Raw genomic sequence first — 23,419 nt, forward strand, 5'->3', positions numbered from 1 at the left:
ACACCACTATTGACCTACCATAATCTGACTCTCTTCGCGCTAGATGATGGGGGATCAAATAGACTTGTCACTCTCTGTCCTTACCTGGAATGTGAACGGGATGGGGGATAAAATCAAACTTGGAATTGTTCAGCAATATTTAAAAAGGCAGGCTCCTGACGTGGTATTACCGCAGGAGACGCACCTGGTTGGATACAAACTCCTAGTGCATGCTGACTACACCACGGGATCTCGGGGAACGGGTATTCTGGTAAAAAAAGAACCTAGCTCTTATTGTGCACCGTACTTGGGCAGATCCTAGGAGACGTACTGCAGTTGTGGAGGCCCAATAGGAGGGAAGAACGCTTAATGTGATCTCATATCTGCCGCCAGCACTGGGCAAGGAAGCACTGGCAGACCTAGGCAAAATATTAACTGACCTTCCTGTGGGCACCCTAATTCTTAGAGGGGTTTACAATATGACCATGGATGACAGACACCCACGATGGTCGGGGGAGAGACCAAATGTGCTAATGGAAGAATTCACCACAGCTATGGGCCTAACAGATATGTGGCGTACACTACAACCGACTGAAACCCAATACACCATTTCTCCAATACACATAAAAGATCATCCCGTATTCACTATTTCCTGACACATACTGCCTCAAAGGTAACTTTTGACACCCCCAGGCTTTGCCGAGAGGTATTTCGGAGTGGGCCGTGCTTCTCTCTTTAAGATGCTGGCTCTCCCAGGCTTTTTTTACATTATCCAGAACTGCTTACACCGTGTCCCAGATACATATTTCTGAGCGGTGGAAAGTGAAGTCCGTACATTCTTGTGGGATGGCAAGGCCCCTCATGTTGCAATGAAAAAGTTAGCAAAAGGGTGGTATGATGGGGGCATAGTCCTCCCAGACCTTAAACTCTACTTTTGGGCCTCGCAATTGGTAGTGGTAAACAACTGGATATACTGCCCTCCTAATAATCCTGCATTTATATTGGACAGATACCAAACTGGGCGTACTGGTTATTTAGGAGCACACTGTATTCCAAAGTCAGGAAAAATAGATATTTTGAGCTGACTTCTCACACCATAGGGATCTGGCACGAGATGAATTCACGCCTGGGCTGGGCCAATATCTTCACAAAAGCGACGCCACTGTGGCATGCCCAGGGGCTGGGTTCTCTCTGTCATCAACCCGGTTTCGACAAATGGGATATGAACAGGATTTCAGCAGTTGGAGACCTGATTAAAAAGGGATCTATTCTTCGTTTTGACGAGCTCTGGGGCCAATATCAAATGGACCAGGGAGAACTGTTTCGATACCTACAAATTAGACACATCCTCATCGCAGATTTTCCAGATCTCAAAGATATACCAAAATCGTCATTGTTAGATCGATTGCTGGATGGGCCACTACACCCGAAAGCCAGATCAATAACCTATAAAAAAAATGATGTACAACCTACCAGATACATGCCACAAACTCAGAGAGCAGTGGCAGGGTGACCTGTGACCTATTGACGATGAAGACTGGCAAACTGCTTTAATGTCCCCTAGAGAAGCGGCTATCACCCTTCGCTTCCGACTGATACAACTTAGGATCCTACATCGGTCATATTTAACGTGGGTCATTCTGGCAAAAATAGGCGCACGGGCGGATGTGCTCTGCCTTAGGGGCTGCAAACAAGCAGCTACCTTTTATCATACGATCTGGGAATGCCTTGTGATACAGCATATTTGGGAGGGAGCCACGACTCACATTTAGACGAACTGCACTAGGGAAGGAATTAAAGGTAAGTTGTCCCCGAGCACATATATTTCTTTTCTCTTCAAAACATCAAATCTCCCTGTGATTGCAACGGAACCCCTGTGAAAACGTGAGGAGTAATCTCCTGGATCTGAACTATACATTACCATATATGAAGAACTCAGATATACATAATGGAATGAGTTCCACTTTATAATTGAGGAACAAATAGCCCTCTGGAATTGGTCTTTACTATTTGTTGTTTGGATTGATCTTTTAGTTCCACTTTATAATTGAGGAACAATTGCCATCTGGAATTGATCTTTACTACTAGTTGTTCGGACTGATTTTTGCCCTGAAGAAGTCATTTGGGTGATTGTACCCTCTGACGAAACACGTGTTGGCTACCTCTGTTTGAACTAGATGAAGACTATGAAGAGATTTGATGTTTTGAAGAGAAAAGAAATGGAAATTAAAGGAATTTAATCTGATGAACTGTGAAAGGACATTCATTTGATTGTGGTTATCTTTTCTCTTGGAATAACTTAAGAACTGGCATATATGTGCTCGGGGACAACTTACCTTTTATTACTGAATTCTCTGGTTGCAGAGGACTCCTTTGGGGACGCAAGTGGCCGCTTTCCCCTGTTCCCTTGAGCCTTCATATAAGGAGAATACTAATCTAGTTATAGTTGCGCAAAAGTTACCCAGCCACTATTTGTTCTGTTCTAGGGAAGGAATTAGATCTCACACCGCAACCAGGCCTACTCAATATATGGACGGCCACAGACCTCACAGAAATTGAACAGCAGCTGGCCACATTAGGAGATACACTAGTTAAGCGAGAAATAGCACGAAAATGGGGGGCGGCGGACCCACCGTCTATCCATGTATGGGCGAAAGAACTAGACAAATGTATGATAGGGGAGAAGGGAAGTGTTTACAAAATGTGGGTGCCCTAAAAAGTGGGACAAGAAATTGAGCAAATGGAATGCCTACCGTGGAAATGTATGTATACCCCCATCGGTGCAACTGGAATGGCATAGAGGTGGTGACAGAGATGTAATCCTTTGTAAATGTGGCTTTTCGACCCCTAGATATTGTGAGATGTATGAGATAATCGCCGTAAGCACTAAATGGTACTATATGTATAATTATTATTGAACTTAACAGATAATTAAAAAAGAAATACTGGAAAACAATCACTCATGGGTGGTTTCAAAGTGTGAAGAAATTTGTAAGAAAAAAAAAAGTTAAAGCATTCTCTAACAAACCTTCCCACGTAACCCAACAGGCGGAATAATCCTATCACCTCTCAAAGTCAAATCATTTTCCACAGAGACCTCGGACTTAACTTCCCACAACGGCCTCAACTCAGAACGAAGGAGCTCCTTTTTTGGCCATGTGCCATAAATGATTCTGGACACTTCTTGTATAACACCATCCACTCCATACTCCGAAATACACTGTTCCTCCTTAATTGCTGGTGTTCCAGAATCATGCACTAAAGCCACCTGGAAACTGTTCCAGACATCATTCTAACATTCCTATAATTAAGCAGGCGAGAAAAATAGTCAGATAACACATTATCCCTTCCAGGCACATACACGATCTTGTAAATATAATCCTGCAGAACACTTCACGCGTCATCAGAGGTTCTATCTATACAGAAAAGAATCCTATACACATTCCAAACACATTACACCAACGTAGCAAACATCATGCATCCATACGTGCCAACAGACCCGATTCAGATGGGAGACTCCCACTTTTTTAAGCCGAAAATGGCTTTAATTTGGCAGTCTTAAGCCTGAAATTGCCTCAGCTTCAATAGAAGTCAATGGGGGAATTATATTCTCCCGATATTTCTTCAAAAAAGGCTCCCACTTTCCAATCCTAAAATGTTGGCATGTATGCAGATCTCCATTTGCTAACAAATAAGCTTCTGTAATGAATGATATCGTCCAGTAATAAAGTATGATCCTTTATTTTCAACTCTGCTTACACGAGCAAGCAAGCAAAGCCACTAACATCCAGACTTTAAACCTCAACTGCCACCCTAAGAACCCAGCTCCACCATACATTCTACATACCTCATAATGGTTCCTGGCAGATTCTAAAAGAGAATATAGCAACACCACACATCCCCCTCCCACAGGCAATGAACACAATAATACATAACACTTTGAATAAACAAACCAATAACTATATGCAATGCGATTTCTCTAGATAAACACGCAATAGATACATAAAAGTTTGTAAACAAAAAAATTAAATTAATATAAAGTATTTTAGTCTGTTCAGGGTATGTATGACTCTTCCCAATCTACCCAGCCTCCCTGAAGCCACATCCTCCCAATCCTGTTCCACCACTTCTCCATCCTCAATCCCCATATCGGATTGCATCTGCACTGGCTCCTCATCCACCTCATCCTTCCACAACCAATCACTCAAATCCAACATGTCCCCCATCTTCTCCTTTTCTTTTCTCAATATTTTTACATTTATCAATTCGACTTATGTGTCACACATTATCATCGCTTAATCTTGCTGAGTTCTTTAAACACTCCATAACCATTAATGGCTCAGAAAATATACTTTTACCTTTCAAGACTTTACCCATCTTCTGAACTTTCACCCACTCTCCCACCTCTAATGTTTCTTCTCTAGACACATTACTCAAGTCATAATTCTTTTTATACACACATTGAGCTTTTATGATATTCTTTTTGACTTCATCTAGAGACCATTCCACCTGTCTAGAACTGCTCATCCATCCATTGCTATCCTTAGTGAAAGGCTCTCTACCACGCAACAACACAAATGGTCTATAGCTTGTTAGACTCAGTGTGCCTTATTTAGGCATAGCCCATGCTACCCAAATACAGGATGGCTACTTCTACCCATACAAAACGTCACAACGACTTCTTGAAAACCCAGCTTAAGCAGTTAGGGACTTTCCCTTGCTTGAATATTGATTTGCCCAAGAACTCAGTTACTTTACAAAGAACAACTATTCCCTAGGGGTTCTTTCCTGAGGTTCATATGCCTGACTTTATGTCAAACGATGGCATTCCAAAACACCTTCAAGGTATAAAAATACCTTCACTTGCTCTAGCAAGACACAGTGGTTCGGAGCAGTTCGACTACCTACTTGCCCGACGCAGCTCGCTACAGCAAATGCCGAAGGAAGCCGACTCTACGCACTGATCAAGAGGCTGCCTTTCTCCTGCCGAGAATCCAGCTCCAGTGTTTCCGGCTCCCCTTGCGGGGTGTTGGGAAATCGAGTCCTGAGACAGAGATACCAGACCTCCTTCATTCTGACCAAGGTATGGAGCTGATTAGAACCTAGAGAAACCTTTGGTAGATTATTGGCAAAAACAACTAAGCCTATGCTACACTATACTTACTTCTTCCCTCATGCTAGACTTAGGTTAGGTACATTGGGGTAGGTGTATTTTAGAAGCACCAGTTGAGTATTTTTGTCAATGTTATTTATGTATGTATTTTTATATGGCTTAGAAACCATACAATGCTCTTACAGTATTATTTTATAATACTATTCTCGCTGTACGCATTATACTTAGCAGTCTGCATAAAGATTGGAGCAGTTCACTTCTCTTGCATGAGAAAGAAGACTGTTCAATAAACCCTTTTATTGAAAACGCCTGTCTATTTCTCTGCAACTCTGTTGAAACGAAGCATACACGATTAACAGAGTGAAATACTTATCTACTGTTTCCGCGACTCTGAGAGATATATATATATATATATATATATATTCTTATTCTTGGGAAACAAAATTGTCTTGTTTATGCGGTTGTCAGAAACTAATCCCTTCTTGTGTATTCGAGAAAGTTTCTAGTGACCTCTGAGTTAGCCCGCACACACACAATTAAGTTTAGTATATTCGATAGAGATCTAGTTGACCTTGGTCCTAAGTGAAATCTATAGGATATATTATTTCAATGCGCAGAGCCTATTGTGAATATAGGAACTACACTACAATATCGTCCAGCAATAAAGTATGATCCTTTATTTTCAACTCTGCTTACACGAGCAAGCAAGCACGGCCCAAAACATCCAGGCTTCAAACCCCAACGGCCTCCCAAAGCACCCAGCACCACCTTACATCCTACATACCACATGAAGGTTCCTGGCAGATTCTAAAAGAGAATATAGCAACATCACAGCTTCTGACTGCCCATCAGCTCCTACTCCTCAAAATGCCAACAAATGTTAGATCCTCACAATGTCCACCGACGGCAAATCCCTGTCCACCCAGGTCAAACAGGATTACTTTAGAAGCCATCCCAGAGTCATTGCATGATCATCCAACTACCTTAGAAGTCATTTACACGTCATCAGACATCATGAAGCTCTTGAAGTCATCAGCAAGCTGCAGAAGCTCAGCCTGATGATTTGAGGATGACTTGAAAATGAGTATCTGATGACTTTAGAAGGTGTCATTATTCGTGATGATTAAAGGATGACTTGAAAAGGAGTACCTGATGACTCTAGTAGGCGTCATTATTCGTGATGATTTAACCCCTTTGCTGCTCATGACGAGCTCAGCTCGTCATGAGGCACACTGGAGCTGTGCTTATGACGAGCTGAGCTCGTCATGATGCATGGACTAGAGCAATTTCCAGCACAGGAGGGGAATTGCCTTAGCAGCCAAGGTGTTAAGGAGGACTTGAAAATTAGTATCTGCTGACTTCAGAAGGTGTCATTATTCCTGATGATCTGAGGATGACTTGTAAATGACTCTCCGATAACTTTGCAAGATGACATTGTTCCTGATGACTTTGGGGTGATTTGAAAATAAGCATCTGAATACTTCAAAGGTACTATTGTGTTTTCAATAAGATGTTTTTGCGTCTGGTGATTTTAACAGGAATTGTTTGTCTATTTAACCCCGTCGCTGCGGCGGCTATTCCGCCGCAGCGCTAAGGGGGTGGGGCGGCCGCGAGCCGGTTCCGTGCTTGTGACGGAACCGCTCCGTCACGGCTCGCGGGTGAGCTGTGCTTGTGACGGAACGGAATTCGCGCCGCACAGGCGCGGCGGCAGGGCCGTGACGGAACCGTTCCGTCACCAGCACAGCCCATCCGTGGCTCGTGACGGAATGTTTCCGTCACGAGCATGGAAGAGGTTAAAGAGCACGTCCACCACTTTGGTTTCAGCTTTCCAGAAAAATGCAAACTGTTGGATGATTGCACAATGAATTGCAGATAAACGTCTGACCTCCTGCAGCTGGGAGCCCCAAAACCCAAACACACCATGAACTCCCAAATTAACACTTGCACCCCAAAACCCAAACACACCCTAAACCCTAAAATTAACCCTGGCACCCCAAAACTCAAACATACCCTAAACCCTAAAATTAACCCTGACACCCCAAAACCCAAACACACCCTGAACCCCCAAATTAACCCTTGCACCCCAAACCCAAACACACCCTAAACCCTAAATTTAGCCCTGGCACCCCAAAACCCAAACACACCCTGAACCCCCAAATTAACCCTGGCACCCCAAAACCCAAACACACCCTGAACCCCAATATTAACCATTGCACCCCAAAACCCAAACACACCCTAAACCCTAAAATTAACCCTGGCACCCCAAAACTCAAACACACCCTGAGCCCCCAAATTAACCCTTGCACACCAAACCCAAACACACCCTAAACCCTAATATTAACCCTTGTACCGTAAAACCCAAACACACCCTAAACCCCAACACTAACCCTGGCACCCCAAAACCCAAACAACCTGAACCCCCAAATTAACCCTTGCACCCCAAAACCCAAACACACCCTGAACCCCCAAATTAACCCTTGCACACCAAACACAAACACACCCTGAACCCTAATATTAACCCTTTTACCCTAAAACCCAAACACACCCTAAAATGAAACCTTAAATTACACCTGGCCCCCCAAAACACAAACCCACCCTCAACCCTAAAATGACCATGTACGCCCTAAAATCCAAAAGCCCTACAAACCCCCAAACTTTTTATGAATGCGGAATGCCGGGAGGCGCTGCTGTGATATCATACTTTCTGTACCCCCAGGCTGCACTTCCTTCTTAGAGTATTTCCATAAACACATAGTTTAGTGGAATCTGATTGTTAGACTCTTTAAACAACTGCGGACAGACCTGCTCATGGCCCGAGGAATAGTCTTGCAAAGGTAAACAAGCTTTGTCGTCATGGTGACTGCCGAATTCACTCCATCACAATACTAAAATACATTTTAAAAAAGCACAGCTGCCTCGGCACAATGCCAAAATCACCTACTGTAAACCATCAGTCTCCCGGCTGGCTGGGACTCGAACCACAGGTCACAGGTCCTCAATGGAGAGCAGCTCTCGCACCTTTTCATATACCGGAAGCCGGTGGAACCTCTAGCAAAGGCCTACGCACATCGGGAGCGCCGGAAGTGAAGTCATTGTTCTGCGGCAAGAACGAAGACTAGCGTGAGTGCAATGGCCTTTAAAGGGACAGGTGGATTGGCATCGGTCTACTTATTTTTCCAACTCCACTTCCTTCATCGATTCCAGTGTATACTCAGGTAAGTGCTGCAGCTGTTAAAAAAGAGCAGCATCGATCCTCCGCTCTCGGTCCCAGCTGTTCATTTTCCGTCCCAGACCAGCTTCCTCGTTTTTCGGAAAGCACGAGTTTTCATTAAGGGGGCAAATTCAGACGCAGCTCCCTGCATGTGTGTGCTTCGTACGTGTTATAATTAATGCCTGCGTTGCAATGTGTGTGTATTATGTGTGTTTGATGTTTGTCTGTATCAGCCAGCCTGCTTGTTTAATATGCACCTTTTGTGTTTGAGCATGTGTATTTTTGTGTATGTGTGACGTAGTTCGTGCTTTTGTAAGTTGTGGAAAATTGCAAAAAGCCTAAAAAATGTGTTTTACAGCAAGTTCTTCGCCGTAAGGAAAAATAAATTACTGCCCGTGTATTGTAGGTCCCATGTTGGTTCCAAGCGCACCTGCGTGTATTCAAGATTCTCGACCAAATGGAACCGTTTTCGATCTACTGAACAGTTGTCAATCAAAGAAGGCTAAACACATTTATTTATGTGAATATTGTATATTGTTGAGCATTACTTGTGTCCTTGCAACTTGTAGTGAGCTTTTATTACTAAATGAATGTGTGCTCTATTGCTGAATCCTGGTCACGTTCCCCAAGCTGTGTACTGTGCAGAGCAGCACATCTTCTAAAACATTGGCAGTTTTCATGGTTGCGTTTCAAAGCATAAGGATAAATGCTTCAAATAACTTAGCCGTTGTAATGCTGGTTCCTTATTTTGTTTGCTATTTGTGTAATTGAAAGGCCTGGTTGCCTGTGGCAATTGAGGTTTATGAAATGAAGGTAATTCCGAGGACAGCAATGCAGAGTAAAGATGATTTATTGGATGGTATAGAAAAACAGTCTATACGTGAAGCCTGGGTCGTAACTGTCATCCATGGAATCCGGAACCCAGCAGTGTTCCTGATTCCAGGCATGACACGACAACACCACACATTCCCCTTCGTAAAGGGAAATAGAGCGACTTAAGCAATTGATAAAGAACAATAACAAATAAACAATATACAATATGAATTCTGAAAAGACATGAGTATGAATAACTGGAGAACAAATTGCATAATACACAAATCAGATCACCTATAAAGTTGATAGTCTTTAGACCACACAGGAACATGACATTTCCTCTGTGCTCGTTGGACAGGCACAGAGTCATCAGAAGAACAGGAAGACTTGCTTTCAGGAACACTGTGAAGGGTTGTAGAACCAGAGATTTTCCTCCAATTGCTAGCACCATTGGAAGACTTTAAGCCGGACGGGACTCTGGGGACACCTCCTTGGGCCACAACCACCTAGGAACCTTTACCACTTTAGACAAACGCCACACGTTACCATCTGAAAGCTCAACAACCTGTCTTCCAACACGCGTGACCATCAAAGGACCAGAATACCGTGACTCACCAGACTTGACATATCTACACTTCTTAACACGGACCCAATCATTGACACAGAACTGGGAAGAATCACTACATAGAGCACGATCAACCTCAACGGCCCTTCCTGTACCAAGCATTCTCATCCAAGGCTGACTCGTGTTGGAGCCACTCCTCCTCCCTCTCATCTTCTCAAAAGGAGACAGATCACCCATACTCCTAGGTGTGTTTCTGTAACACCACAGGACTTCACTAATTGTCTGTTTACAATCTCTACCATTCAGCAAGGCTAATTGAAGGCCCTCCTTAAACACCCTGATCCACCTCTCAACAATGCCATTACTTTTGGGATAATAAACCGACACACGTTTATGTTTAATACCATGACGCTCCAAAAACTCCTTCATCTCCTGGGATACAAATTGCACACCATTGTCAGTAGTAATAGACTCTGGAAAACTCTCCCTTTCAAACACTTCATTTAAAAACTTGATCACCACACTAGATGTTATGTTAGAAACCATTTTTACCTCAGGTCACTGAGACAACTGATCTATCAAGATTATAGCATACATCACACTCTTGTTAAATGACAAAGGACCAGCAATATCCAATGATACACTTTCCCAAACCCGTGAAGGTCTAGAAATGGGAAATCGTTCATACGCAATATGCTTTTTAGACTTATCACTCAAACAGCAATCCATACAGTCTCTGACATGCCGTTCTATGCACTTATCCATCCCTGGCCACCAGAATTCACTTCTAATCCTCCTTTTCATAGATGTCATTCCAGGATGCCCCTCATGAGCCATTTCTAAAATCTTAGGTTGTAATTCACGAGGCACCACTAATTGCAGACCCCTAAACAATACTCCTTCAACCACAGACAACTCTTGAGCAACGTGAAAGAAAGGAAGAATATCATCAGACAACAAAACTTTGCGTGGCCACTGGGTTTTTACAAAATTACAAATATCACTAAAAACAGAGTCACCACAACACGCCAATTTCCATGCATCCTCATCAACACAACCTTTGGAAATTTCACAAATTGACACAACATTATCATCATCCTTGTCTTCTTCAACAATATTGTCATCAGGCACAGGCAATCTAGATAAACAGTCAGCTAACACATTCCTAACACCAGGGATATACTCCACTTTAAAATGAAAATCTTGAAGCTTGTATTGCCATCTAGCAATCCTTGAAGTCGCTTTTCCACAACCTTTCGTAGTAAATAAATCCACTAAAGGACGATGGTCAGACCAGAGTTTAAAAACAGTACCGTACACATACTTGCGGAAATACTCTATACCCCACCAGCAAGCAAGAGCTTCCTTTTCTAAAGTAGAATATTTGCACTCAGCATCCCTTAAAGGTCTTGATGCGAATCCAATTGTTACCATTTGACCCTTTTGACGCTGCATTAAAACAGCACCAATACCCACATTACTTGCATCAGTGATGATAAATGAACAATGTGCAGTATTAAACGTTGCTAAAGCCGGTGCAGATGCAATGTTTTGCTTCAACAACATGAACTCTTTTTTGCAATTTTCATCCCAAAGAAATTGAATATTTTTTTTCATCAAGTTCCTCATGTTTGCAGTCTTATCAGAGAACAGGGGAATAAATTTGGAGTAATATTCGGCAAGCCCCAAGAAAGACCTGAGCTGATCTTTATTCACAGGGTCTGGAGCAAATTCAATGGCCTTGACTAAATTCATTTTCGGGGAAATGCCCTCCTTACTAATAGTATGTCCCAAATAGTCAACAGAAGAAATTACCTTCATTTCACTGGCGACGATTGGGCAAGAACTTTTGAATAAGCCTGGAGTCCCTACCTGCATCGTAGTTTTTCGTTGGATGCGGAGGATCACGAACTGTCCATGAAAGCTGTCGGAGCTGTCCGCGCTGTGTCACAGACCATAACGGAATCAAACAGGTGAAATCGCCACGGTTTTGTGCCCATCTGTGACTTATATTTTCTATTTTGGGCATTTTCTGGAGTCGAATGTTGGTGCTTTGAAACTACGCAAGTCTTGTAGTTCAAGCCTGTGCGCATGCGCGTGACGTCACGACGTTTTATCACGCATTTTGACGCATGGCGGCCATCTTTTGGGATATAATTTAATGAAATGCAATGAGAACGTGATAATATCACGTGTTTAGCCTTTCATCGATCGTTTAAAAGTTTTGCATTTGGTATTAACACTGCGAGAAAGTTTGGTATTGCCTTTATAATAAAAAAAAAAAAAAAAGGAAAACGACCCAATTCAATAAGGAACACTACAATTCACCTACTAATTTATTTTAGGTTTTTGCTTTATCAAAATGGAAAGTTTTTCAGTTCCACCTCATTTTCTACCAAATCCAGGTGAACCTATTCTTGAATGGAAAAGATGGAAAGAAGGTTTTCATGCTTACATTGAAGCTATTGGTGGAGATGACTACACCGATAAACGGAAACTAGCTATTTTAAAACACTGTTTAGGTGCTGAAGGAAGACCTGTCTTAAGTCATTTACCTTTGTCTGCAGGTAGTGTAACATCTTCTGAAGAAGTGATAGATGTTTTCGAGGAAGCGATCAAACAGTTGGATAAACAATATATTAAGAAAGTCAACGTTGTAGTTGCCCGTAATAAATTCTTGAGTAGAGGTCAATTACCAAGTGAATCTGTTGACTCATTTATGAATGAATTGAGAGTTTTGGCATCTAAGTGCAATTATTCAACCTTTCATGATCAAATGTTGCGTGATCAAATGGTCCACAAAATTGCTGATGTCAAGCTTCAAGGAAAACTTTTAGACACTGAGGATCTGACTTTAGACAAAGCGTTAGATATCGCACATCGTTTTGAGAACATGAAACTGGGTGTGAAAGAACTTGCAGAAAGAAATATTGCTGAAGTCAATATTGTAAAGAAATCTAACTTTGAGAAAGAACTTCATTTAGAAACAGAAACCAACCATTCCAAGAGGGGAAAGAATATGCATGTTTCAAATGTGGTAGTCCGGATCACCTAGCGAATGACAGAAAATGTCCGGCAATTGGACAAGTGTGCAGATATTGCAAATTGAAAGGTCATTTTAGTAAAATGTGTAAAAATAAGAACAAGTTTAAAAGTAAGGGTTTTGTTAAAAAAAAAGTTCTGATGAGCATGTTAATGAAATTGATGACGATTACTTAGAAGAGGAATTTCTTTTTGCAGTGTATGAAGTTAATGCGTGTGATAAAGAGTCCCCATATTGCACTGTAAATGTTGGAGGGAAGGATATCAGTGTTATGGCAGACTCTGGGGCAAAACGTACTCTCATTGGCGAGGAATGGGTAAAAGAGTTTCCGGGTTTAAAATTATCTCCTCCAGACATAAAGTTACTTGGGTATGGGAAGAAACCCATTGAAATTCTTGGTTTTTTTACAACATCCCTAAGTTTCAAGGGTAAAACCATTAATTCCAAGGTTTATGTGGCAAAAGATGGCTCTTGTTTATTGGGATGGCCTCAACAGAGGGACTTAATGATAAAATTGGATCCCAATCATCCTTAACAAGTGCTTGGTTATTCAGACCTGGTCATGAGTGTAGAGTCTGATCTCGGTTCTGAGTGTGAAAAGAAGTTTCCTTCTGTTTTTTCTACATCTGCATTAGGTCTCTTAAAAAACTTTGAACATAAAATCATTCTTAGGGAAGATGCTGTACCAAAAGTCCATAAAGTTAGGAATGTCCCTTTACATTTAAGAGATGCTGTAAAGTCTGAACTCAAAAGATTATGTGATTTAGATGTCATTGAGGAGATAGAATCTTCTGTTTGGTTGTCCCCAGTCATTGTCGCTCACAAGCCCAACGGCAAAGTGAGACTTTGTGTGGATTTAAGAGATTTAAACGGGAACGTATGGGTGGATAGACATCCGTTGCCTAATATTAATGAAATGTTCACAAAATTGAAGGGGGCATCCATTTTTTCTACATTAGACCTGTCTAATGCTTATCACCAGATAGCGTTACACAAGGACAGTAAGCATTTGACGTCTTTCATCACTTCTGAAGGTGCTTTCAGGTACAAAAGGATGCCTTTTGGTCTAATATCAGCATCTTCTATCTTTCAAAGAGTGATGCACAGCCTTTTTAAGGATTTCGATAATGTCTTGTACTTCCAGGACGACATTTTGATCTTTGCATCTAATCCATCTGATCATTCTGAAATTTTGTATAAGGTATTATGTGTGTTGCAAGATAGTGGTCTCACACTCACAAAAGAAAATGTAAATTTGGTGTGTCTTCTGTTGACTATTTGGGACATACTATTAGTAAGGAGGGCATTTCCCCGAAAATGAATTTAGTCAAGGCCGTTGAATTTGCTCCAGACCCTGTGAATAAAGATCAGCTCAGGTCTTTCTTGGGGCTTGCCGAATATTACTCCAAATTTATTCCCCTGTTCTCTGATAAGACTGCAAACATGAGGAACTTGATGAAAAAAAATATTCAATTTCTTTGGGATGAAAATTGCAAAAAAGAGTTCATGTTGTTGAAGCAAAACATTGCATCTGCACCTGCTTTAGCAACGTTTAATACTGCACATTGTTCATTTATCATCACTGATGCAAGTTATGTGGGTATTGGTGCAGTTTTAATGCAGCGTCTAAAGGGTCAAATGGTAACAATTGGATTCGCATCAAGACCTTTAAGGGATGCTGAGTGCAAATATTCTACTTTAGAAAAGGAAGCTCTTGCTTGCTGGTGGGGTATAGAGTATTTCCGCAAGTATGTGTACGGTACTGTTTATAAACTCTGGTCTGACCATCGTCCTTTAGTGGATTTATTTACTACGAAAGGTTGTGGAAAAGCGACTTCAAGGATTGCTAGATGGCAATACAAGCTTCAAGATTTTCATTTTAAAGTGGAGTATATCCCTGGTGTTAGGAATGTGTTAGCTGACTGTTTATCTAGATTGCCTGTGCCTGATGACAATATTGTTGAAGAAGACAAGGATGATGATAATGTTATGTCAATTTGTGTAATTTCCAAAGGTTGTGTTGATGAGGATGCATGGAAATTGGCGTGTTGTGGTGACTCTGTTTTTAGTGATATTTGTAATTTTGTAAAAACCCAGTGGCCACGCAAAGTTTTGTTGTCTGATATTCTTCCTTTCTTTCACGTTGCTCGAGTTGTCTGTGGTTGAAGGAGTATTGTTTAGGGGTCTGCAATTAGTGGTGCCTCAGGAATTACAACCTAAGATTTTAGAAATGGCTCATGAGGGGCATCCTGGAATGACATCTATGAAAAGGAGGATTAGAAGTGAATTCTGGTGGCCAGGGATGGATAAGTGCATAGAACGGCATGTCAGAGACTGTATGGATTGTTGTTTGAGTGATAAGTCTCAAAAGCATATTGCGTATGAACGATTTCCCATTTCTAGACCTTCACAGGTTTGGGAAAGTGTATCATTGGAAATTGGTGGTCCTTTGTCATTTAACAAGAGTGTGATGTATGCTATGATCTTGATAGATCAGTTGTCTCAGTGGCCTGAGGTAAAAATGGTTTCTAACATAACATCTAGTGTGGTGATCAAGTTTTTAAATGAAGTGTTTGAAAGGGAGAGTTTTCCAGAGTCTATTACTACTGACAATGGTGTGCAATTTGTATCCCAGGAGATGAAGGAGTTTTTGGAGCGTCATGGTATTAAACATAAACGTGTGTCGGTTTATTATCCCAAAAGTAATGGCATTGTTGAGAGGTGGATCAGGGTGTTTGAGGAGGGCCTTCAATTAGCCTTGATGAATGGTAGAGATTGTAAACAGACAATTAGTGAAGTCCTGTGGTGTTACAGAAACACACCTAGGAGTATGGGTGATCTGTCTCCTTTTGAGAAGATGAGAGGGAGGAGGAGTGGCTCCAACATGAGTCAGCCTTGGATGAGGATGCTTGGTACAGGAAGGGCCGTTGAGGTTGATCGTGCTCTATGTAGTGATTCTTCCCAGTTCTGTGTCAATGATTGGGTCCGTGTTAAGAAGTGTAGATATGTCAAGTCTGGTGAGTCACGGTATTCTGGTCCTTTGATGGTCACGCGTGTTGGAAGACAGGTTGTTGAGCTTTCAGATGGTAACGTGTGGAGTTTGTCTAAAGTGGTAAAGGTTCCAAGGTGGTTGTGGCCCAAGGAGGTGTCCCCAGAGTCTAGAGTTCCGTCCGGCTTAAAGTCTTCCAATGGTGCTAGCAATTGGAGGAAATTCTCTGGTTCTACAACCCTTCACAGTGTTCCAATCCGGAACCCAGCAGTGTTCCTGATTCCAGGTATGACACGACAACACCACAGTTTACGTCCTATTTAGGAAACATAGTCCGACGCATTCCTACATCTTGCAATATCTACTTTCGCAAAACAGCCTATCATTCTGGTTTCGTTCCATGTGCATGCAATGTTTTTAACTTGTTTGTATATATTATTGAGACAGGGCCAATTACGTATTCCCTGTTTGCGCTAATTTACCTTGACCGCTAAGACCTCCGTAAAAATGAAGCAGGTCTTGTTACATCTGCCACTATCGATCCCAGCCATATATTATCCAGTTACAACCTGACCTACTGCTAAAGTGCTGAGGGATCGAGCCCTGAGATATTCATTCTCTGTCTCTCTGTCTCTCTGTCTCTCTGTCTCTCTGTCTCTCTGTCTCTCTGTCTCTCTGTCTCTCTCTCTCTCTCTCTCTCTCTCTCTCTCTCTCTCTTTCTCTCCTTTTTTTCTTCTCTCTCTCTCTTCTTTTTCTCTCCCCCCCCCCCCCCCCCCCCCCCCCCCCCATTAAGGTGAAAGCACGCACAAGTTGCAGTAACGCGTGCCTTCCCCATTGATTGAGATCTTATAAGAGGTTTCCCCATGCCCTCTTCTCGTTTGAACTGCGGGTACTGCATGTGTCACTGAGGTATGGGATCCCTTTATGTTACATTGCATCTCTTACCAAACTTCCAAACACCTCTGGCAAAACACTTATAAGGTCCCAGAGGGGAGACCTATTGGCTATGCCAATGCTTTTGCTTTATGTATTTGCCATTGTAATGCCTTTTGTTTCATTTATAAAGCCATTACATATTGCACAATTAACGTACAATACTACTAGCAAAGCTAATATCTTTAGCTTAATAAAAGGTGAAACCTATTGCATTTATAACGCTTATCCTTTCATGTTGGGGGTGCCGGTGGGCAGAGGGTAGCAGGCATCTGACTCTCTATGCATCTGTGGGGATAGGTAACTTGATTTCCCGTCACAAACCCCAGTGTGAAAGTTCACTTATTGATAGTTCTTCTATTTCTCTCATAATGCCTCTACTTTGCTATTACTATTTTTCCTGAGCAGCAAGACCTAAGCATACACTCTGGCTCTCCGAAAATAACGTTGATTATTAGGTAATTTCTTCAATGGCCTTAAGTGAATGCCCAAACACTTCTTTGTAGTCCAAAATCTAGGCATATTCAATAGAAATTGCACCAGGTCAGTGTACTTTTTGGGGTGCTTTTCTCCAATTAAATCTGTTAATCAGTTTGATATGCTTTGTATTTTACCTCTGAAACTTAAACCACACACAAACTAATTCCTGATTTTTATATCTAGCAGGACATAATCAAGGCTTCATTCAACGTCCTGTTTTTCACTTGCGATCATTCTGTGTGTGTTCGAAAAGATGGTGACTTCCTGCTTTTGGACAATCCCGGGGAAGTTCTTTGTAAATGGCTAGTCGAAAATGTAGATGAAGCTGGTCGGCCAATCACCGAAGAGAGAGATTTTAAAGCTACGATTCTGTTCCAATCATCTGGTAAGCACAATAAGTAAACCTTTATAATTATTTTGTAACTGCAGGATAACGGTACAAATTACCAACCTGTTTCAGTAAAAACCTACATTTTTGATTAATTAATCCAATAATGGACAGTAAAAATGAATATGCATGTCCCCACATATACCTTGGATTGCTCTCCACAGACAAATGTAACACTTATGAAAAGGACTGAAACGTTTAGCTTGTGGCACTACTATAAGGCAGCCATTTTTGGATAAACTATTTTTATTTAGGCAACTTTTTTTCAGGAGGTTCAAGTTCAGGCTTACAATAGGTACTGTCTATTAAGGAAAACTTGGTTATGGATAGATTGTACATGTGTCCTTTATTATCAATACCTCTTTATTTATATATTATGGCTAGAGCGTGAAGATATATTGCAAGTGGTCAATGTGTTCTTTTCTGTTTTGAAGTTTATATGTAAATATATCTTTTTTTCTCTTGCTTTTTTTTAGTGAAGAAACAGTGTCTAATGAATCGGGATATTTTTCAAGAGATAATTGCAAGCTTTTCTGACACAACAGAGGGTCTAAAACAGGTGTTACTTCAAAGGGCACTGGAGAAAAAGCAGATGTTAATGGACTGTGGCAATCGGGGAAGCAATGGTAGACTTAAGAGGGTGTTACGCGAACTACAAGAGGAAGAAATTGCAGAGAAAAGATGCAAGGACAAAAAAGCCAAGCAGAGTGGACTGGATTGTATAAGAGTTGGTAACAAAGCTCATGCTGAAAGCACAACTTCTCAGCCTGGTGATGCAAGTTCGCGGATGAATTTGCAGAAACTTGAAAACCTGGCCCTTTTAGCAGGGGTGGCTTGTGTCCTTCATCAAAAATCCACAACTATGCCCCCCTTTCACCACGTCATCCTAGAGTAATCAACACTCATTCTGAAAATACAATGGGGCCATTCTGATGTAATCAATAGCCATCCTGAAGCTGTCATGGGATCATTCCAGAATAATCCACTCCCATCCTGGAGTGGTTATATGATCATCCTGGAATAAATGACAGCCGTCCTTAAATTAGCTAGAACCCATCCTGGAATAATTCTCCTTCATCCGGAAGTTGTCAATTAGTATTCGTGGAGTTGTAAAAGGTAATCACTCCCTGCCAGTAGAAGCCATCAGAACACCATCCTACTGTAGTTTTTGTGATGAGTCTAGGTTTGTCATAACATTTACATATTTTGTCCTACAGGCATACTTCAGGATGGCTTGGGATGACTTCCCCAGATAATTGCAGGAATAGCCTCACTGTAATCATCAGATGAGTCCAGAATGACTCCAGGATGATCTTCCTTTTTGACATGGGCAATGTCGTATCCTCACATTGAACTTTAAAAAATGCCACTTTGTTACTAAATGTTCTCGAGAGAACATGCGTTGTGACTGGTCGTTTCCGTTCAACCAGCATGTCATTATCAGAAGACACGCACGTTTGAAAGATTAAGAAACAATGTAAATTCGTTTTTTATTCAAAAGGTATTGATAGCACACACCAACATTCTCGCTGTACAAAAGCCAAACTGTTGATTTTTATCAAAGCGCGCTTAATCCACTGTGTTATTCCATAAACCACCTAAAGTTTTTTACTGATCTATTGCCATCCCTTCTGTCATGTATCTCGGTAATTCGATCCTTAAGAGTCTGTTGCCCCACCCAGTCACCATCTCTCTTTCTCGAGGAGCCCCAGTGCCTGTATTCTTCCACTCGCTCTCAGAGTCCGTTTACTACCAAATTATTTTAGACTGTCCAAATTAAGATTATCACCTGTCCGCTACTTACACGGACCGTAGGTAAATTGACTCCAATGTTCTTTGTTCGTTGATGGTGTCTTTACCCACAAAAGTCCATATTCTTACTACTTCCGGGTCTGGTTGCAAGCTAGCCAATCCCTCCTTTGAACATACTCTGGCAGTCATGACGAAGAGGGAGGAAGTATAATATGTAAAGTGACCTCAAATTGGAGCATCCCCGCCCCTTGTCGGCAATTGTTAGCGTCTGCAGATATTCGGAAATGCTCATTGGCTGTGGAGAAACCACGTGCCTCATGTGATGTTTCTAAATACCCAGGTGTCCTGTGACGTTTGACGGATCTCGTGCGGGTTGGAGGAGGCAGAGCTGTGCTTTGCAGGGGGAGTGTCCTAAGGGGGAGGTATTCCGGATTTGGCAGTTAAACGTGGTGAGACTCACTGTCTGTGATAGCGTGTCGCGGCGCGCGCATGTCCTCCTACTTTGATGTACGATTGTAGGAGAGGTGAAAGTTCTGGTTTTGACTCCAAATGGTAAGTTTGAGTATGGTCTGACACAGTAGTCAGGATATGGTTTCCCCGCAGCAACTGGTTACTTCAGTTCACGATCTGGTGGGCTTCCAACTGACAGCCTGCTGTCATACTATATGAGCAGTTTCATCTGTGGGGGGTCTAGGCACTGTACGAGGTTTATCGGCAAGGGTAGTCCTAGAATCTTCGGTGCTCTAGGTGAAAATGTTATGTTAATTTGTTTATAAAGCGCAAAGATTACCTGGAGGTGTCTTGGTGCAAAGCTTGTGCAGCAGAACCTACCTCAACAGTGCCAAACCTAGAAGATGTGATTCATAAGGAGTTTAAAAGCCAGGTGTGAGGGTGGGTGTGCAGCGGGCCGGAAAAGCAAGCGAGGAGGCCGTATGTAGTGTGCTATAGTAGGGGTTTATTGCAGAGTCACAAAGGTAGAACACAAGGAAAACAAGGAGGACGTCCGGGTACTGGATCCACTCCGGGCCTGCGTTGCTGGTTGCGGTCTTCGGCGGTTCCAACGGAGGCTCCGGCGACGTGGAGGATCCACGGAGGGCAGGGAGCAAAAGAGAAACAAAAGGGACCGTTAGTCCTATCCTTGTCGTAGGATCTCTGCTACACTCACCGTCACCCGGGTGTGTGGGGGAGGAACGGAAAAACGAGACAGTGAGGAAAGGAAGGGACCGGGAGGAAGGAATACGGGGCGGGAAGAAGAAAGGGTGTTCGATCGGGACGTGAAGAAGGTGGCGGGGCACACAGTGCAGTGCTATACAATTATAATATAGTGCAGGGGACGTGATTCTAAAGAGAAGGGGAATTTATACAAGGACTATACAGGGGACTCCTAGTGAGTAGAATTAGTGAGGTTAAAGGCACTCACGCGGTCCGCCGTAACTCTCCCGTTGAGTTACGGCCGCTCTACAGCCACCTCCTGTGGACTCCACCACTCTTCGGTCCACACGTCTGCTTCAGCCGACTGCTCTCCGTCTCTTGCCTCTTCTCCTTCGCGTCCACCAGTCCGAGGTTCCTGCCACAAATCTCCGACAACTTGCACTTCCAGGTTCTCGCTTTTATCCGGTGCTGTCGCTGCCAAAGGGGCGGAGCTTCCGGAGTCCGCGATATTTGAGGCTGTCTGACCCGATGTTCTGGTTGGTCCCTGTGGGGAAAAGAAGGGTGTGACTCTCTGGCGTTTTGCTGGTGTCTCAGGTCGAGTCCTTATGGTGGCATTATGAGGCCGGGGATACAGTCCCGGGGGTGGCGAAGGAGGTAAGTTCGGGGAAGGGCGGTGTTCCGGTCGGGGTTGTCGGGATGCCGTCTCACACCAGGTTTTAAAGCTTTCCTGAAAGCCCAGAGATTGTTCATTTTTTTTTTAAATGGATTGAAAAGGGCATCCCAGGAGCGAGACATAAACAAAATGCCCAAGCATTCCCCAGCATGCACAAATTCACACACGACTACATCAGAAAGCTACTTTTTAACATGCACCTCACACCCCTAAGACCAGTAGAAATAGGCACATGCAGACTAGGTAACCCTGAACAAGCAAACATATTTTGCAGCCACCTCCCTCCCTATCTGTACACCTGTGAGGCAATGACGAAACCCAAACTAATAAAATAAATCGAGAGATTGCTATGGAAGTTGAGTCTTTGAAAGAAAGGAAAGGATTCAAAAAGAAAGAAAAAATAAAAACAGAATGGAGAGAAAGGAAGCAATGAAAAAAATAAGGGAAGAATGAGCAGAACAAAGAAGCATGGGAAGAGAAATGAAGGAACAACAGAATGAGAGGACTTAAAGGGGGGAAAAGGGCTCTCTCTCCCTCATAGGACTTTTAAAGGGGGGGGTGGAGGCTCCAGCAGGGATGCACCCCTTGACTATCCTGATGTTCCACATCCCCTCTCTGCCCCTGTCCCCAACCTTCCTGCGCAGCTTGGTGGGATATTTCAAAATGGTGTCACCCAGGAGTAACTTGCCATATCAGCTCTGGAGGGTTCTCAGCTCTGCCCCACTGACATCACTGCCAGGGCCTTCCCCCGCAAAACTTCAAAGGAGCCACCTCCTGGTTTCGGTCCAGATGTCTGGGTTCCCTCCTTTGTTTAATGGGCTTGGGCCGGCCCTCTTCCTGGCGTACGATTACAGCTGGCTGATTGATGCAGAGAAGTCAGCCCCACCTATTTCCTCCTGAGGAGCTGACTTAAGCACTTTTAGCTGCTCCCTTTGTGGGGGGAGGCCTTTGTTATTGCTGCTGGAGAGAAACGTAATTAACACAGCCCAGCAGGGTGACAAAAGGCCTGGGCTCCGATTCTGAGCTGAATCCGAGATATATGGCATTCCTTGATGACCCATAAGCTGTACAGATATGTCTTTGCATTTCACAGATTGTTCTTTTCACACCGGTTACACTGTATATCGGTACAACTCTAATGTCTCTAGACCAAGAGGAAGTAGAGCTACACTCCAAGGCAGCTTTCCCCATAAGTGTCTAATGGGGTGTCACTACAGAAAAGACAGTAAACCACAGTGACCTTCCCATGAGTGTATTCTAGCATTGAGGCAGTACCCAATCCCACAGTGTCCCTCCTGCGCCAGGCTATCTGTGCACAGCTCCTGGGCTGCACACAGCAGGAGTCTCCCGTGTGCAGCCCTCGCACGTGTAACCAGCCAAGTGCCCATTACTACGTCACGCTCAAAAAAGGGAGTTAGGTCCTTAGTGGGACAGAAGGGAAAGCTGGACCGTTATCAATTCAAATATACATAGAATGCTTCCCTTCATATATTATTTAACATTTATGACTTTGTAGAGACCAAATAACAAAATTAATTGAATCTGGTCAGGTGTATTTATTTTACCTTTCACTTATTATTTATGTAGAAAAACTCTCATCTGAGATCAAATTTCATAGGCAGAGAGAGAAAAAACACAACATACATAACACACTTATAGTTCTATTACTTAATCACAGTGCGTTACAGACATTTATATTTACATAAAACATAACCTACTTTTATTAGACAAAATTATATCAAAAAATCGCATTCAACAAACATTTACAAAGCACGATATTTCAACCACTTTACGGGGTATTTCTTCATTTTTGGAAATCAAAATTTTCGAATACCCAAGCAGTGATTTACAAAGAGCCTTGACATTTATATCATATACTTAAACACCATCAGATGTGTTATTTTAGCTCTTTCCTAAATTTGCAGATGCGTTTCAGGTTCAAGTCCTGTGTCCCCAAACCATCATCAGGGCTGTGTTAGTCTGTTGAGAATGCAACAAGACATACAGATTTAATTAGTGCTCTGGCGCCTCAATTTATCCCTATCAACTATTCTTGGAAAAAGTAGTATGACCCATACCTGTGTTCTCATAGTAGGGGCATTAAAGGTCACTTCAATCGACTCAGTGCTAGTAGCATTAGATGTTCATTCTCAATCAGCAAGCTGTTCTGCGTAAAATTAATACAGCATTGTAGATTCATGATTTTATTAATATAAGGCCTTATCATTAACAAAAATTTGAGCCTTAGTCATACCTCTGTTTTAATGGGATGGTTCTGCGGTGAGGAGAGGAGGAGTGTCTGTCTTTCTTAATTCTATCCTGTATAAG

The 23,419-nt window shown here is 42.5% G+C and overlaps 1 protein-coding gene and 1 long non-coding RNA gene across 6 annotated transcripts in view; one reads left to right on the top strand and one right to left on the bottom strand.

Annotated features, from left to right (window-relative positions):
* Window positions 1-8,202, bottom strand: part of KDM1B (lysine demethylase 1B) — a 725,553-nt gene extending 717,351 nt beyond the window's left edge. Inside the window, exon 1 of one of the 4 annotated variants that reach the window (XM_086965107.1) lies at window positions 8,034-8,202. The gene's annotated coding sequence lies outside the window, so the exon portion shown is untranslated. The remainder of the gene's footprint in view (window positions 1-8,033) is intronic. The other 3 variants (XM_086965106.1, XM_086965105.1, XM_086965104.1) reach the window with 3 other exon arrangements.
* On the top strand, window positions 8,181-22,824 carry LOC147722573 (uncharacterized). 2 transcript variants are annotated; one of them, XR_015309886.1, is made up of 4 exons: window positions 8,181-8,307; window positions 17,313-17,511; window positions 17,991-20,149; window positions 21,132-22,824. It is a non-coding gene; the product is annotated as an uncharacterized LOC147722573 (long non-coding RNA). The 2 variants fall into 2 exon arrangements; XR_015309885.1 differs by having other exon boundaries at window positions 17,310-17,511; window positions 21,132-22,623.
* The last annotated feature ends 595 nt before the right edge of the window (window positions 22,825-23,419 follow it).

The sequence above is a fragment of the Lissotriton vulgaris genome, chromosome 4_1 (genome assembly GCF_964263255.1).
Source record: "Lissotriton vulgaris chromosome 4_1, aLisVul1.2, whole genome shotgun sequence".
Lineage (NCBI taxonomy): Eukaryota > Metazoa > Chordata > Amphibia > Caudata > Salamandridae > Lissotriton > Lissotriton vulgaris.